The sequence below is a fragment of the Ziziphus jujuba genome, chromosome 4, assembly GCF_031755915.1.
Source record: "Ziziphus jujuba cultivar Dongzao chromosome 4, ASM3175591v1".
Lineage (NCBI taxonomy): Eukaryota > Viridiplantae > Streptophyta > Magnoliopsida > Rosales > Rhamnaceae > Ziziphus > Ziziphus jujuba.
In genome coordinates, this window is record NC_083382.1 from 9,239,408 (window position 1) to 9,257,735 (window position 18,328).

Sequence of the window (18,328 nt, forward strand, 5' to 3'; positions counted from 1 at the left end):
AACTTTGTTTATCATCTTTAAATATTTTCACTGGTCATTTCATGCTGGAAGAAAATCAAATTGTTAAACAAGTAGATTTTAAAAATAAACACCTTCTCTAACTAGTTTAAATCTTTTAACTGGTTATTTGATGCTGAGATAAAATCAGATTGATTAAAAAAATAAAAAAACAAAACTCATTTATGTTGTTTAAATATTTTCACTGCTTATTTGATGATGGAAGAAAATCAAATTGTTAAAAACCATGGTTTTTTTGAGAGCAAAAAAAAAATGGGGTATTAGGCGACGCATAATACTGCTTATGCGTCGCCTAAACCCTAAATTTAAAAAAAAAAAAAAAAAAAAAAACCTCTCTTTATACTGTTTTAATATCTTCACTGGTTATTTCATGCTCAACTAAAATCCAATTGTTAAAAATGAGGGTTTAAAAAAAATATATATAGGGTATTAGGCGACGCATAAGCATGATTATGCGTCGCCTATTACAAAAATTCAAACAAAAAAAAACTCTCTTTATCTTGTTTAAATATCTTCACTGGTTATTTGATGCTCCAACAAAATCAAATTGTTAAAAATGAAGGTTTAAAAAAAAATATATAGGGTATTAGGCGACGCATAAGCAGGATTATACGTCGCCTATTACTAAAATTCAAAAAAAAAAAACAAAACTCTGTTTATCATCTTTAAATATTTTCACTGGTCATTTGATGCTGGAAGAAAATCAAATTGTTAAACAGGAAGATTTTAAAAATAAACACCTTCTCTAACTAGTTTAAATCTTTTAGCTGGTTATTTGATGCTGAGATAAAATCAGATTGATTAAAAAAATAAAAAAACAAAACTCATTTATGTTGTTTAAATATTTTCACTGCTTATTTGATGATGGAAGAAAATCAAATTGTTAAAAAGCATGGTTTTTTTGAAGAAAAAAAAAAAATATATATATATATAGGGTATTAGGCGACGCATAAGCATGATTATGCGTCGCCTATTACTAAAATTCAAAAAAAAAAAAAAACTCTGTTTATCATCTGTAAATATTTTCACTGGTCATCTGATGCTGGAAGAAAATCAAATTGTTAAACAGGAAGATTTTAAAAATAAACACCTTCTCTAACTAGTTTAAATCTTTTAACTAGTTATTTGATGCTGAGATAAAATCAGATTGATTAAAAAAATAAAAAAACAAAACTCATTTATGTTGTTTAAATATTTTCACTGCTTATTTGATGATGGAAGAAAATCAAATTGTTAAAAACCATGCTTTTTTTGAAAGAAAAAAAAAATGGGGTATTAGGCCATGCATAATACTGCTTATGCGTCGCCTAAACCCTAAATTAACAAAAAAAAAAAAAAAAAACCTCTCTTTATATTTTTTCAATATCTTCACTGGTTATTTCATGCTCAACTAAAATGCAATTGTTAAAAATGAAGGTTTAAAAAAAATATATATATAGGGTATTAGGCGATGCATAAGCATGATTATGCGTCGCCTATTACTAAAATTCAAAAAAAAAAAAAAACTTTGTTTATCATCTTTAAATATTTTCACTGGTCATTTGATGCTGGAAGAAAATCAAATTGTTAAACAGGAAGATTTTAAAAATAAACACCTTCTCTAACTAGTTTAAATCTTTTAACTGGTTATTTGATGCTGAGATAAAATCAGATTGATTAAAAAAATAAAAAAACAAAACTCATTTTTGTTGTTTAAATATTTTCACTGCTTATTTGATGATGGAAGAAAATCAAATTGTTAAAAACCATGGTTTTTTTGAAAGAAAAAAAAATGGGGTATTAGGCGACGCATAATCAGTATTATGCGTCGCCTAAACCCTAAATTTAAAAAAAAAAAAAAAAAAAAAAAAAAACCTCTCTTTATATTGTTTCAATATCTTCACGGGTTATTTCATGCTCAACTAAAATGCAATTGTTAAAAATGAAGGTTTAAAAAAAATATATATATAGGGTATTAGGCGACGCATAAGCATGATTATGCGTCGCCTATTACTATAATTCAAACAAAAAAAAACTCTCTTTATCTTGTTTAAATATCTTCACTAGTTATTTTGATGCTCCAACAAAATCAAATTGTTAAAAATGAAGGTTTAAAAAAAATATATACAGGGTATTAGGCGACGTGTAAGCATGATTATGCGTCGCCTATTACTAAAATTAAAAAACAAAAAAAAAAAACTCTGTTTATCATCTTTAAATATTTTCACTGGTCATTTCATGCTGGAAGAAAATCAAATTGTTAAACAGGAAGATTTTAAAAAAAAACACCTTCTCTAACTAGTTTAAATCTTTTAACTGGTTATTTGATGCTGAGATAAAATCAGATTGATTAAAAAAATAAAAAAACAAAACTCATTTTTGTTGTTTAAATATTTTCACTGCTTATTTGATGATGGAAGAAAATCAAATTGTTAAAAACCATGGTTTTTTTGAAAGAAAAAGAAAAATGGGGTATTAGGCGACGCATAATACTGCTTATGCGTCGCCTAAACCCTAAATTAACAAAAAAAAAAAAAAAAAAAACCTCTCTTTATATTGTTTCAATATCTTCACTGGTTATTTCATGCTCAACTAAAATGCAATTGTTAAAAATGAAGGTTTAAAAAAAATATATATATAGGGTATTAGGCGACGCATAAGCACGATTATGCGTCGCCTATTACTAAAATTCAAACAAAAAAAAACTCTCTTTATCTTGTTTAAATATCTTCACTGGTTATTTGACGCTCCAACAAAATCAAATTGTTAAAAATGAAGGTTTAAAAAAAAATATATATAGGGTATTAGGCGAAGTATAAGCATGATTATGCGTCGCATATTACTAAAATTCAAAAAAAAAACAAAAAAACTATGTTTATCATCTTTAAATATTTTCACTGGTCATTTGATGCTGGAAGAAAATCAAATTGTTAAACAGGAAGATTTTAAAAAAAAACACCTTCTCTAACTAGTTTTAATCTTTTAACTGGTTATTTGATGCGGAGATAAAATCAGATTGATTAAAAAAATAAAAAAACAAAACTCATTTTTGTTGTTTAAATATTTTCACTGCTTATTTGATGATGGAAGAAAATCAAATTGTTAAAAACCATGGTTTTTTTGAAAGAAAAAGAAAAATGGGGTATTAGGCGACGCATAATACTGCTTATGCGTCGCCTAAACCCTAAATTAACAAAAAAAAAAAAAAAAAAAACCTCTCTTTATATTGTTTCAATATCTTCACTGGTTATTTCATGCTCAACTAAAATGCAATTGTTAAAAATGAAGGTTTAAAAAAATATATATATATAGGGTATTAGGCGACGCATAAGCATGATTATGCGTCGCCTATTACTAAAATTCAAACAAAAAAAAACACTCTTTATCTTGTTTAAATATCTTCACTCGTTATTTGATGCTCCAACAAAATCAAATTGTTAAAAATGAAGGTTTAAAAAAAATATATATAGGGTATTAGGCGACGTATAAGCATGATTATGCGTTGCCTATTACTAAAATTAAAAAAAAAAAAAAAAAAACTCTGTTTATCATCTTTAAATATTTTCACTGGTCATTTGATGCTGGAAGAAAATCAAATTGTTAAACAGGAAGATTTTAAAAAAAAACACCTTCTCTAACTAGTTTAAATCTTTTAACTGGTTATTTGATGCTGAGATAAAATCAGATTGATTAAAAAAATAAAAAAACAAAACTCATTTTTGTTGTTTAAATATTTTCACTGCTTATTTGATGATGGAAGAAAATCAAATTGTTAAAAACCATGGTTTTTTTGAAAGAAAAAAAAAATGGGGTATTAGGCGACGCATAATACTGCTTATGCGTCGCCTAAACCCTAAATTAACAAAAAAAAAAAAAAAAAAAAAAACCTCTCTTTATATTGTTTCAATATCTTCAAGGGTTATTTCATGCTCAACTAAAATGCAATTGTTAAAAATGAAGGTTTAAAAAAAATATATATATAGGGTATTAGGCGACGCATAAGCATGATTATGCGTCGCCTATTACTATAATTCAAACAAAAAAAAACTCTCTTTATCTTGTTTAAATATCTTCACTGGTTATTTGATGCTCCAACAAAATCAAATTGTTAAAAATGAAGGTTTAAAAAATATATATATAGGGTATTAGGCGACGTATAAGCATGATTATGCGTTGCCTATTACTAAAATTAAAAAAAAAAAAAAAAAAACTCTGTTTATCATCTTTAAATATTTTCACTGGTCATTTGATGCTGGAAGAAAATCAAATTGTTAAACAGGAAGATTTTAAAAATAAACACCTTCTCTAACTAGTTTAAATCTTTTAGCTGGTTATTTGATGCTGAGATAAAATCAGATTGATTAAAAAAATAAAAAAAACAAAACTCATTTATGTTGTTTAAATATTTTCACTGCTTATTTGATGATGGAAGAAAATCAAATTGTTAAAAACCATGCTTTTTTTGAAAGAAAAAAAAAATGGGGTATTAGGCGATGCATAATACTGCTTATGAGTCGCCTAAACCCTAAATTAACAAAAAAAAAAAAAAAAAACCTCTCTTTATATTTTTTCAATATCTTCACTGGTTATTTCATGCTCAACTAAAATGCAATTGTTAAAAATGAAGGTTTAAAAAAAATATATATATAGGGTATTAGGCGATGCATAAGCATGATTATGCGTCGCCTATTACTAAAATTCAAAAAAAAAAAAAAACTTTGTTTATCATCTTTAAATATTTTCACTGGTCATTCGATGCTGGAAGAAAATCAAATTGTTAAACAGGAAGATTTTAAAAATAAACACCTTCTCTAACTAGTTTAAATCTTTTAACTGGTTATTTGATGCTGAGATAAAATCAGATTGATTCAAAAAATAAAAAAACAAAACTCATTTTTGTTGTTTAAATATTTTCACTGCTTATTTGATGATGGAAGAAAATCAAACTGTTAAAAACCATGGTTGTTTTGAAAGAAAAAAAAAAATGGGGTATTAGGCGACGCATAATACTGCTTATGCGTCGCCTACACCCTAAATTAACAAAAAAAAAAAAAAAAAAAAAAAACCTCTCTTTATATTGTTTCAATATCTTCACTGGTTATTTCATGCTCAACTAAAATGCAATTGTTAAAAATGAAGGTTTAAAAAATATATATATAGGGTATTAGGCGACGCATAAGCATGATTATGCCTCGCCTATTACTAAAATTCAAACAAAAAAAAACTCTCTTTATCTTGTTTAAATATCTTCACTGGTTATTTGATGCTCCAACAAAATCAAATTGTTAAAAATGAAGGTTTAAAAAAAATATATATAGGGTATTAGGCGACGCATAAGCAGGATTATGCGTCGCCTATTACTAAAATTCAAAAAAAAAAAACAAAACTCTGTTTATCATCTTTAAATATTTTCACTGGTCATTTCATGCTGGAAGAAAATCAAATTGTTAAACAAGAAGATTTTAAAAATAAACACCTTCTCTAACTAGTTTAAATCTTTTAACTGGTTATTTGATGCTGAGATAAAATCAGATTGATTAAAAAAATAAAAAAACAAAACTCATTTATGTTGTTTAAATATTTTCACTGCTTATTTGATGATGGAAGAAAATCAAATTGTTAAAAACCATGGTTTTTTTGAGAGCAAAAAAAAAATGGGGTATTAGGCGACGCATAATACTGCTTATGCGTCGCCTAAACCCTAAATTTAAAAAAAAAAAAAAAACAAAACCTCTCTTTATACTGTTTTAATATCTTCACTGGTTATTTCATGCTCAACTAAAATCCAATTGTTAAAAATGAGGGTTTAAAAAAAATATATATAGGGTATTAGGCGACGCATAAGCATGATTATGCGTCGCCTATTACTATAATTCAAACAAAAAAAAACTCTCTTTATCTTGTTTAAATATCTTCACTAGTTATTTTGATGCTCCAACAAAATCAAATTGTTAAAAATGAAGGTTTAAAAAAAATATATACAGGGTATTAGGCGACGTGTAAGCATGATTATGCGTCGCCTATTACTAAAATTAAAAAACAAAAAAAAAAAACTCTGTTTATCATCTTTAAATATTTTCACTGGTCATTTGATGCTGGAAGAAAATCAAATTGTTAAACAGGAAGATTTTAAAAATAAACACCTTCTCTAACTAGTTTAAATCTTTTAACTGGTTATTTGATGCTGAGATAAAATCAGGTTGATTAAAAAAATAAAAAAACAAAACTCATTTATGTGTTTTAAATTTTTTCACTGCTTATTTGATGATGGAAGAAAATCAAATTGTTAAAAAGCATGGTTTTTTTGAGAGAAAAAAAATATATATATAGGGTATTAGGCGACGCATAAGCATGATTATGCGTCGCCTATTACTAAAATTCAAAAAAAAAAAAAAACTCTGTTTTTCATCTTTAAATATTTTCACTGGTCATTTGATGCTGGAAGAAAATCAAATTGTTAAACAGGAAGATTTTAAAAATAAACACCTTCTCTAACTAGTTTAAATCTTTTAACTGGTTATTTAATGCTGAGATAAAATCAGGTTGATTAAAAAAATAAAAAAACAAAACTCATTTATGTGTTTTAAATATTTTCACCGCTTATTTGATGATGGAAGAAAATCAAATTGTTAAAAACCATGGTTTTTTTGAGAGAAAAAAAAAATGGGGTATTAGGCGACGCATAATACTGCTTATGCGTCGCCTAAACCCTAAATTTAAAAAAAAAAAAAAAAAAAAAAAAAAAAAAAAAAAAAACCTCTCTTTATACTATTTCAATATCTTCACTGGTTATTTCATGCTCAACTAAAATCCAATTGTTAAAAATGAAGGTTTAAAAAAAATATATATATAGGGTATTAGGCGACGCATAAGCATGATTATGCGTCGCCTATTACTAAAATTCAAACAAAAAAAAACTCTCTTTATCTTGTTTAAATATCTTCACTGATTATTTGATGCTCCAACAAAATCAAATTGTTAAAAATGAAGGTTAAAAACATATATATATAGGGTATTAGGCGACGTATAAGCATGATTATGCGTCGCCTATTACTAAAATTAAAAAAAAAAAAAAAAAAACTCTGTTTTTCATCTTTAAATATTTTCACTGGTCATTTGATGCTGGAAGAAAATCAAATTGTTAAACAGGAAGATTTTAAAAATAAACACCTTCTCTAACTAGTTTAAATCTTTTAACTGGTTATTTGATGCTGAGATAAAATCAGATTGATTAAAAAAATAAAAAAACAAAACTCATTTTTGTTGTTTAAATATTTTCACTGCTTATTTGATGATGGAAGAAAATCAAATTGTTAAAAACCATGGTTTTTTTGAAAGAAAAAAAAAATGGGGTATTAGGCGACGCATAATCAGTATTATGCGTCGCCTAAACCCTAAATTTTAAAAAAAAAAAAAAAAAAAAAAAAAACCTCTCTTTATATTGTTTCAATATCTTCACGGGTTATTTCATGCTCAACTAAAATGCAATTGTTAAAAATGAAGGTTTAAAAAAAATATATATATAGGGTATTAGGCGACGCATAAGCATGATTATGCGTCGCCTATTACTATAATTCAAACAAAAAAAAACTCTCTTTATCTTGTTTAAATATCTTCACTAGTTATTTTGATGCTCCAACAAAATCAAATTGTTAAAAATGAAGGTTTAAAAAAAATATATACAGGGTATTAGGCGACGTGTAAGCATGATTATGCGTCGCCTATTACTAAAATTAAAAAACAAAAAAAAAAACTCTGTTTATCATCTTTAAATATTTTCACTGGTCATTTCATGCTGGAAGAAAATCAAATTGTTAAACAGGAAGATTTTAAAAAAAAACACCTTCTCTAACTAGTTTAAATCTTTTAACTGGTTATTTGATGCTGAGATAAAATCAGATTGATTAAAAAAATAAAAAAACAAAACTCATTTTTGTTGTTTAAATATTTTCACTGCTTATTTGATGATGGAAGAAAATAAAATTGTTAAAAAGCATGGTTTTTTTGAAGAAAAAAAATATATATATATAGGGTATTAGGCGACGCATAAGCATGATTATGCGTCGCCTATTACTAAAATTCAAAAAAAAAAAAAAACTCTGTTTATCATCTGTAAATATTTTCACTGGTCATCTGATGCTGGAAGAAAATCAAATTGTTAAACAGGAAGATTTTAAAAATAAACACCTTCTCTAACTAGTTTAAATCTTTTAACTAGTTATTTGATGCTGAGATAAAATCAGATTGATTAAAAAAATAAAAAAACAAAACTCATTTATGTTGTTTAAATATTTTCACTGCTTATTTGATGATGGAAGAAAATCAAATTGTTAAAAAGCATGGTTTTTTTGAGAGAAAAAAAAAATATATATATATATAGGGTATTAGGCGACGCATAAGCATGATTACGCGTCGCCTATTACTAAAATTCAAAAAAAAAAAAAACTCTGTTTATCATCTTTAAATATTTTCACTCGTCATTTGATGCTGGAAGAAAATCAAATTGTTAAACAGGAAGATTTTAAAAATAAACACCTTCTCTAACTAGTTTAAATCTTTTAACTAGTTATTTGATGCTGAGATAAAATCGGATTGATTAAAAAAATAAAAAAACAAAACTCATTTATGTTGTTTAAATATTTTCACTGCTTATTTGATGATGGAAGAAAATCAAATTGTTAAAAACCATGCTTTTTTTGAAAGAAAAAAAAAATGGGGTATTAGGCGATGCATAATACTGCTTATGCGTCGCCTAAACCCTAAATTAACAAAAAAAAAAAAAAAAAAAACCTCTCTTTATATTTTTTCAATATCTTCACTGGTTATTTCATGCTCAACTAAAATGCAATTGTTAAAAATGAAGGTTTAAAAAAAATATATATATAGGGTATTAGGCGATGCATAAGCATGATTATGCGTCGCCTATTACTAAAATTCAAAAAAAAAAAAAAACTATGTTTATCATCTTTAAATATTTTCACTGGTCATTTGATGCTGGAAGAAAATCAAATTGTTAAACAGGAAGATTTTAAAAAAAAACACCTTCTCTAACTAGTTTAAATCTTTTAACTGGTTATTTGATGCGGAGATAAAATCAGATTGATTAAAAAAATAAAAAAACAAAACTCATTTTTGTTGTTTAAATATTTTCACTGCTTATTTGATGATGGAAGAAAATCAAATTGTTAAAAACCATGGTTTTTTTGAAAGAAAAAGAAAAATGGGGTATTAGGCGACGCATAATACTGCTTATGCGTCGCCTAAACCCTAAATTAACAAAAAAAAAAAAAAAAAAACCTCTCTTTATATTGTTTCAATATCTTCAAGGGTTATTTCATGCTCAACTAAAATGCAATTGTTAAAAATGAAGGTTTAAAAAAAATATATATATAGGGTATTAGGCGACGCATAAGCATGATTATGCGTCGCCTATTACTATAATTCAAACAAAAAAAAACTCTCTTTATCTTGTTTAAATATCTTCACTGGTTATTTGATGCTCCAACAAAATCAAATTGTTAAAAATGAAGGTTTAAAAAAAATATATATAGGGTATTAGGCGACGTATAAGCATGATTATGCGTTGCCTATTACTAAAATTAAAAAAAAAAAAAAAAACTCTGTTTATCATCTTTAAATATTTTCACTGGTCATTTGATGCTGGAAGAAAATCAAATTGTTAAACAGGAAGATTTTAAAAATAAACACCTTCTCTAACTAGTTTAAATCTTTTAGCTGGTTATTTGATGCTGAGATAAAATCAGATTGATTAAAAAAATAAAAAAACAAAACTCATTCTTGTTGTTTAAATATTTTCACTGCTTATTTGATGATGGAAGAAAATCAAATTGTTAAAAACCATGGTTTTTTTGAAAGAAAAAAAAAATGGGGTATTAGGCGACGCATAATCAGTATTATGCGTCGCCTAAACCCTAAATTTAAAAAAAAAAAAAAAAAAAAAAAAAAACCTCTCTTTATATTGTTTCAATATCTTCACGGGTTATTTCATGCTCAACTAAAATGCAATTGTTAAAAATGAAGGTTTAAAAAATATATATATATAGGGTATTAGGCGACGCATAAGCATGATTATGCGTCGCCTATTACTATAATTCAAACAAAAAAAAACTCTCTTTATCTTGTTTAAATATCTTCACTGATTATTTGATGCTCCAACAAAATCAAATTGTTAAAAATGAAGGTTAAAAAATATATATATAGGGTATTAGGCGACGTATAAGCATGATTATGCGTCGCCTATTACTAAAATTAAAAAAAAAAAAAAAAAAAACTCTGTTTTTCATCTTTAAATATTTTCACTGGTCATTTGATGCTGGAAGAAAATCAAATTGTTAAACAGGAAGATTTTAAAAATAAACACCTTCTCTAACTAGTTTAAATCTTTTAACTGGTTATTTGATGCTGAGATAAAATCAGATTGATTAAAAAAATAAAAAAACAAAACTCATTTTTGTTGTTTAAATATTTTCACTGCTTATTTGATGATGGAAGAAAATCAAATTGTTAAAAACCATGGTTTTTTTGAAAGAAAAAAAAAATGGGGTATTAGGCGACGCATAATCAGTATTATGCGTCGCCTAAACCCTAAATTTAAAAAAAAAAAAAAAAAAAAAAAACCTCTCTTTATATTGTTTCAATATCTTCACGGGTTATTTCATGCTCAACTAAAATGCAATTGTTAAAAATGAAGGTTTAAAAAAAATATATATATAGGGTATTAGGCGACGCATAAGCATGATTATGCGTCGCCTATTACTATAATTCAAACAAAAAAAAACTCTCTTTATCTTGTTTAAATATCTTCACTAGTTATTTGATGCTCCAACAAAATCAAATTGTTAAAAATGAAGGTTTAAAAAAAATATATACAGGGTATTAGGCGACGTGTAAGCATGATTATGCGTCGCCTATTACTAAAATTAAAAAACAAAAAAAAAAACTCTGTTTATCATCTTTAAATATTTTCACTGGTCATTTCATGCTGGAAGAAAATCAAATTGTTAAACAGGAAGATTTTAAAAAAAAACACCTTCTCTAACTAGTTTAAATCTTTTAACTGGTTATTTGATGCTGAGATAAAATCAGATTGATTAAAAAAATAAAAAAACAAAACTCATTTTTGTTGTTTAAATATTTTCACTGGTCATTTCATGCTGGAAGAAAATCAAATTGTTAAACAGGAAGATTTTAAAAATAAACACCTTCTCTAACTAGTTTAAATCTTTTAACTGGTTATTTAATGCTGAGATAAAATCAGGTTGATTAAAAAAATAAAAAAACAAAACTCATTTATGTGTTTTAAATATTTTCACCGCTTATTTGATGATGGAAGAAAATCAAATTGTTAAAAACCATGGTTTTTTTGAGAGAAAAAAAAAATGGGGTATTAGGCGACGCATAATACTGCTTATGCGTCGCCTAAACCCTAAATTTAAAAAAAAAAAAAAAAAAAAAAAAAAAAAAAAAAAAAACCTCTCTTTATACTATTTCAATATCTTCACTGGTTATTTCATGCTCAACTAAAATCCAATTGTTAAAAATGAAGGTTTAAAAAAAATATATATATAGGGTATTAGGCGACGCATAAGCATGATTATGCGTCGCCTATTACTAAAATTCAAACAAAAAAAAACTCTCTTTATCTTGTTTAAATATCTTCACTGATTATTTGATGCTCCAACAAAATCAAATTGTTAAAAATGAAGGTTAAAAACATATATATATAGGGTATTAGGCGACGTATAAGCATGATTATGCGTCGCCTATTACTAAAATTAAAAAAAAAAAAAAAAAAAACTCTGTTTTTCATCTTTAAATATTTTCACTGGTCATTTGATGCTGGAAGAAAATCAAATTGTTAAACAGGAAGATTTTAAAAATAAACACCTTCTCTAACTAGTTTAAATCTTTTAACTGGTTATTTGATGCTGAGATAAAATCAGATTGATTAAAAAAATAAAAAAATAAACTCATTTATGTTGTTTAAATATTTTCACTGCTTATTTGATGATGGAAGAAAATCAAATTGTTAAAAACCATGGTTTTTTTGAGAGCAAAAAAAAAATGGGGTATTAGGCGACGCATAATACTGCTTATGCGTCGCCTAAACCCTAAATTTAAAAAAAAAAAAAAAACAAAACCTCTCTTTATACTGTTTTAATATCTTCACTGGTTATTTCATGCTCAACTAAAATCCAATTGTTAAAAATGAGGGTTTAAAAAAAATATATATAGGGTATTAGGCGACGCATAAGCATGATTATGCGTCGCCTATTACTATAATTCAAACAAAAAAAAACTCTCTTTATCTTGTTTAAATATCTTCACTAGTTATTTTGATGCTCCAACAAAATCAAATTGTTAAAAATGAAGGTTTAAAAAAAATATATACAGGGTATTAGGCGACGTGTAAGCATGATTATGCGTCGCCTATTACTAAAATTAAAAAACAAAAAAAAAAAACTCTGTTTATCATCTTTAAATATTTTCACTGGTCATTTGATGCTGGAAGAAAATCAAATTGTTAAACAGGAAGATTTTAAAAATAAACACCTTCTCTAACTAGTTTAAATCTTTTAACTGGTTATTTGATGCTGAGATAAAATCAGGTTGATTAAAAAAATAAAAAAACAAAACTCATTTATGTGTTTTAAATTTTTTCACTGCTTATTTGATGATGGAAGAAAATCAAATTGTTAAAAAGCATGGTTTTTTTGAGAGAAAAAAAATATATATATAGGGTATTAGGCGACGCATAAGCATGATTATGCGTCGCCTATTACTAAAATTCAAAAAAAAAAAAAAACTCTGTTTTTCATCTTTAAATATTTTCACTGGTCATTTGATGCTGGAAGAAAATCAAATTGTTAAACAGGAAGATTTTAAAAATAAACACCTTCTCTAACTAGTTTAAATCTTTTAACTGGTTATTTAATGCTGAGATAAAATCAGGTTGATTAAAAAAATAAAAAAACAAAACTCATTTATGTGTTTTAAATATTTTCACCGCTTATTTGATGATGGAAGAAAATCAAATTGTTAAAAACCATGGTTTTTTTGAGAGAAAAAAAAAATGGGGTATTAGGCGACGCATAATACTGCTTATGCGTCGCCTAAACCCTAAATTTAAAAAAAAAAAAAAAAAAAAAAAAAAAAAAAAAAAAAACCTCTCTTTATACTATTTCAATATCTTCACTGGTTATTTCATGCTCAACTAAAATCCAATTGTTAAAAATGAAGGTTTAAAAAAAATATATATATAGGGTATTAGGCGATGCATAAGCATGATTATGCGTCGCCTATTACTAAAATTCAAACAAAAAAAAACTCTCTTTATCTTGTTTAAATATCTTCACTGATTATTTGATGCTCCAACAAAATCAAATTGTTAAAAATGAAGGTTAAAAACATATATATATAGGGTATTAGGCGACGTATAAGCATGATTATGCGTCGCCTATTACTAAAATTAAAAAAAAAAAAAAAAAAAACTCTGTTTTTCATCTTTAAATATTTTCACTGGTCATTTGATGCTGGAAGAAAATCAAATTGTTAAACAGGAAGATTTTAAAAATAAACACCTTCTCTAACTAGTTTAAATCTTTTAACTGGTTATTTGATGCTGAGATAAAATCAGATTGATTAAAAAAATAAAAAAACAAAACTCATTTTTGTTGTTTAAATATTTTCACTGCTTATTTGATGATGGAAGAAAATCAAATTGTTAAAAACCATGGTTTTTTTGAAAGAAAAAAAAAATGGGGTATTAGGCGACGCATAATCAGTATTATGCGTCGCCTAAACCCTAAATTTTAAAAAAAAAAAAAAAAAAAAAAAAAACCTCTCTTTATATTGTTTCAATATCTTCACGGGTTATTTCATGCTCAACTAAAATGCAATTGTTAAAAATGAAGGTTTAAAAAAAATATATATATAGGGTATTAGGCGACGCATAAGCATGATTATGCGTCGCCTATTACTATAATTCAAACAAAAAAAAACTCTCTTTATCTTGTTTAAATATCTTCACTAGTTATTTTGATGCTCCAACAAAATCAAATTGTTAAAAATGAAGGTTTAAAAAAAATATATACAGGGTATTAGGCGACGTGTAAGCATGATTATGCGTCGCCTATTACTAAAATTAAAAAACAAAAAAAAAAACTCTGTTTATCATCTTTAAATATTTTCACTGGTCATTTCATGCTGGAAGAAAATCAAATTGTTAAACAGGAAGATTTTAAAAAAAAACACCTTCTCTAACTAGTTTAAATCTTTTAACTGGTTATTTGATGCTGAGATAAAATCAGATTGATTAAAAAAATAAAAAAACAAAACTCATTTTTGTTGTTTAAATATTTTCACTGCTTATTTGATGATGGAAGAAAATAAAATTGTTAAAAAGCATGGTTTTTTTGAAGAAAAAAAATATATATATATAGGGTATTAGGCGACGCATAAGCATGATTATGCGTCGCCTATTACTAAAATTCAAAAAAAAAAAAAAACTCTGTTTATCATCTGTAAATATTTTCACTGGTCATCTGATGCTGGAAGAAAATCAAATTGTTAAACAGGAAGATTTTAAAAATAAACACCTTCTCTAACTAGTTTAAATCTTTTAACTAGTTATTTGATGCTGAGATAAAATCAGATTGATTAAAAAAATAAAAAAACAAAACTCATTTATGTTGTTTAAATATTTTCACTGCTTATTTGATGATGGAAGAAAATCAAATTGTTAAAAAGCATGGTTTTTTTGAGAGAAAAAAAAAATATATATATATATATAGGGTATTAGGCGACGCATAAGCATGATTACGCGTCGCCTATTACTAAAATTCAAAAAAAAAAAAAAACTCTGTTTATCATCTTTAAATATTTTCACTCGTCATTTGATGCTGGAAGAAAATCAAATTGTTAAACAGGAAGATTTTAAAAATAAACACCTTCTCTAACTAGTTTAAATCTTTTAACTAGTTATTTGATGCTGAGATAAAATCGGATTGATTAAAAAAATAAAAAAACAAAACTCATTTATGTTGTTTAAATATTTTCACTGCTTATTTGATGATGGAAGAAAATCAAATTGTTAAAAACCATGCTTTTTTTGAAAGAAAAAAAAAATGGGGTATTAGGCGATGCATAATACTGCTTATGCGTCGCCTAAACCCTAAATTAACAAAAAAAAAAAAAAAAAAAACCTCTCTTTATATTTTTTCAATATCTTCACTGGTTATTTCATGCTCAACTAAAATGCAATTGTTAAAAATGAAGGTTTAAAAAAAATATATATATAGGGTATTAGGCGATGCATAAGCATGATTATGCGTCGCCTATTACTAAAATTCAAAAAAAAAAAAAAACTATGTTTATCATCTTTAAATATTTTCACTGGTCATTTGATGCTGGAAGAAAATCAAATTGTTAAACAGGAAGATTTTAAAAAAAAACACCTTCTCTAACTAGTTTAAATCTTTTAACTGGTTATTTGATGCGGAGATAAAATCAGATTGATTAAAAAAATAAAAAAACAAAACTCATTTTTGTTGTTTAAATATTTTCACTGCTTATTTGATGATGGAAGAAAATCAAATTGTTAAAAACCATGGTTTTTTTGAAAGAAAAAGAAAAATGGGGTATTAGGCGACGCATAATACTGCTTATGCGTCGCCTAAACCCTAAATTAACAAAAAAAAAAAAAAAAAAACCTCTCTTTATATTGTTTCAATATCTTCAAGGGTTATTTCATGCTCAACTAAAATGCAATTGTTAAAAATGAAGGTTTAAAAAAAATATATATATAGGGTATTAGGCGACGCATAAGCATGATTATGCGTCGCCTATTACTATAATTCAAACAAAAAAAAACTCTCTTTATCTTGTTTAAATATCTTCACTGGTTATTTGATGCTCCAACAAAATCAAATTGTTAAAAATGAAGGTTTAAAAAAAATATATATAGGGTATTAGGCGACGTATAAGCATGATTATGCGTTGCCTATTACTAAAATTAAAAAAAAAAAAAAAAACTCTGTTTATCATCTTTAAATATTTTCACTGGTCATTTGATGCTGGAAGAAAATCAAATTGTTAAACAGGAAGATTTTAAAAATAAACACCTTCTCTAACTAGTTTAAATCTTTTAGCTGGTTATTTGATGCTGAGATAAAATCAGATTGATTAAAAAAATAAAAAAACAAAACTCATTCTTGTTGTTTAAATATTTTCACTGCTTATTTGATGATGGAAGAAAATCAAATTGTTAAAAACCATGGTTTTTTTGAAAGAAAAAAAAAATGGGGTATTAGGCGACGCATAATCAGTATTATGCGTCGCCTAAACCCTAAATTTAAAAAAAAAAAAAAAAAAAAAAAAAAACCTCTCTTTATATTGTTTCAATATCTTCACGGGTTATTTCATGCTCAACTAAAATGCAATTGTTAAAAATGAAGGTTTAAAAAATATATATATATAGGGTATTAGGCGACGCATAAGCATGATTATGCGTCGCCTATTACTATAATTCAAACAAAAAAAAACTCTCTTTATCTTGTTTAAATATCTTCACTGGTTATTTGATGCTCCAACAAAATCAAATTGTTAAAAATGAAGGTTTAAAAAAAATATATATAGGGTATTAGGCGAAGTATAAGCATGATTATGCGTTGCCTATTACTAAAATTAAAAAAAAAAAAAAAAACTCTGTTTATCATCTTTAAATATTTTCACTGGTCATTTGATGCTGGAAGAAAATCAAATTGTTAAACAGGAAGATTTTAAAAATAAACACCTTCTCTAACTAGTTTAAATCTTTTAGCTGGTTATTTGATGCTGAGATAAAATCAGATTGATTAAAAAAATAAAAAAACAAAACTCATTCTTGTTGTTTAAATATTTTCACTGCTTATTTGATGATGGAAGAAAATCAAATTGTTAAAAACCATGGTTTTTTTGAAAGAAAAAAAAAATGGGGTATTAGGCGACGCATAATCAGTATTATGCGTCGCCTAAACCCTAAATTTAAAAAAAAAAAAAAAAAAAAAAAAAAACCTCTCTTTATATTGTTTCAATATCTTCACGGGTTATTTCATGCTCAACTAAAATGCAATTGTTAAAAATGAAGGTTTAAAAAATATATATATATAGGGTATTAGGCGACGCATAAGCATGATTATGCGTCGCCTATTACTATAATTCAAACAAAAAAAAACTCTCTTTATCTTGTTTAAATATCTTCACTGATTATTTGATGCTCCAACAAAATCAAATTGTTAAAAATGAAGGTTAAAAACATATATATATAGGGTATTAGGCGACGTATAAGCATGATTATGCGTCGCCTATTACTAAAATTAAAAAAAAAAAAAAAAAAAACTCTGTTTTTCATCTTTAAATATTTTCACTGGTCATTTGATGCTGGAAGAAAATCAAATTGTTAAACAGGAAGATTTTAAAAATAAACACCTTCTCTAACTAGTTTAAATCTTTTAACTGGTTATTTGATGCTGAGATAAAATCAGATTGATTAAAAAAATAAAAAAACAAAACTCATTTTTGTTGTTTAAATATTTTCACTGCTTATTTGATGATGGAAGAAAATCAAATTGTTAAAAACCATGGTTTTTTTGAAAGAAAAAAAAAATGGGGTATTAGGCGACGCATAATCAGTATTATGCGTCGCCTAAACCCTAAATTTAAAAAAAAAAAAAAAAAAAAAAAACCTCTCTTTATATTGTTTCAATATCTTCACGGGTTATTTCATGCTCAACTAAAATGCAATTGTTAAAAATGAAGGTTTAAAAAAAATATATATATAGGGTATTAGGCGACGCATAAGCATGATTATGCGTCGCCTATTACTATAATTCAAACAAAAAAAAACTCTCTTTATCTTGTTTAAATATCTTCACTAGTTATTTGATGCTCCAACAAAATCAAATTGTTAAAAATGAAGGTTTAAAAAAAATATATACAGGGTATTAGGCGACGTGTAAGCATGATTATGCGTCGCCTATTACTAAAATTAAAAAACAAAAAAAAAAACTCTGTTTATCATCTTTAAATATTTTCACTGGTCATTTCATGCTGGAAGAAAATCAAATTGTTAAACAGGAAGATTTTAAAAAAAAACACCTTCTCTAACTAGTTTAAATCTTTTAACTGGTTATTTGATGCTGAGATAAAATCAGATTGATTAAAAAAATAAAAAAACAAAACTCATTTTTGTTGTTTAAATATTTTCACTGCTTATTTGATGATGGAAGAAAATCAAATTGTTAAAAACCATGGTTTTTTTGAAGAAAAAAAA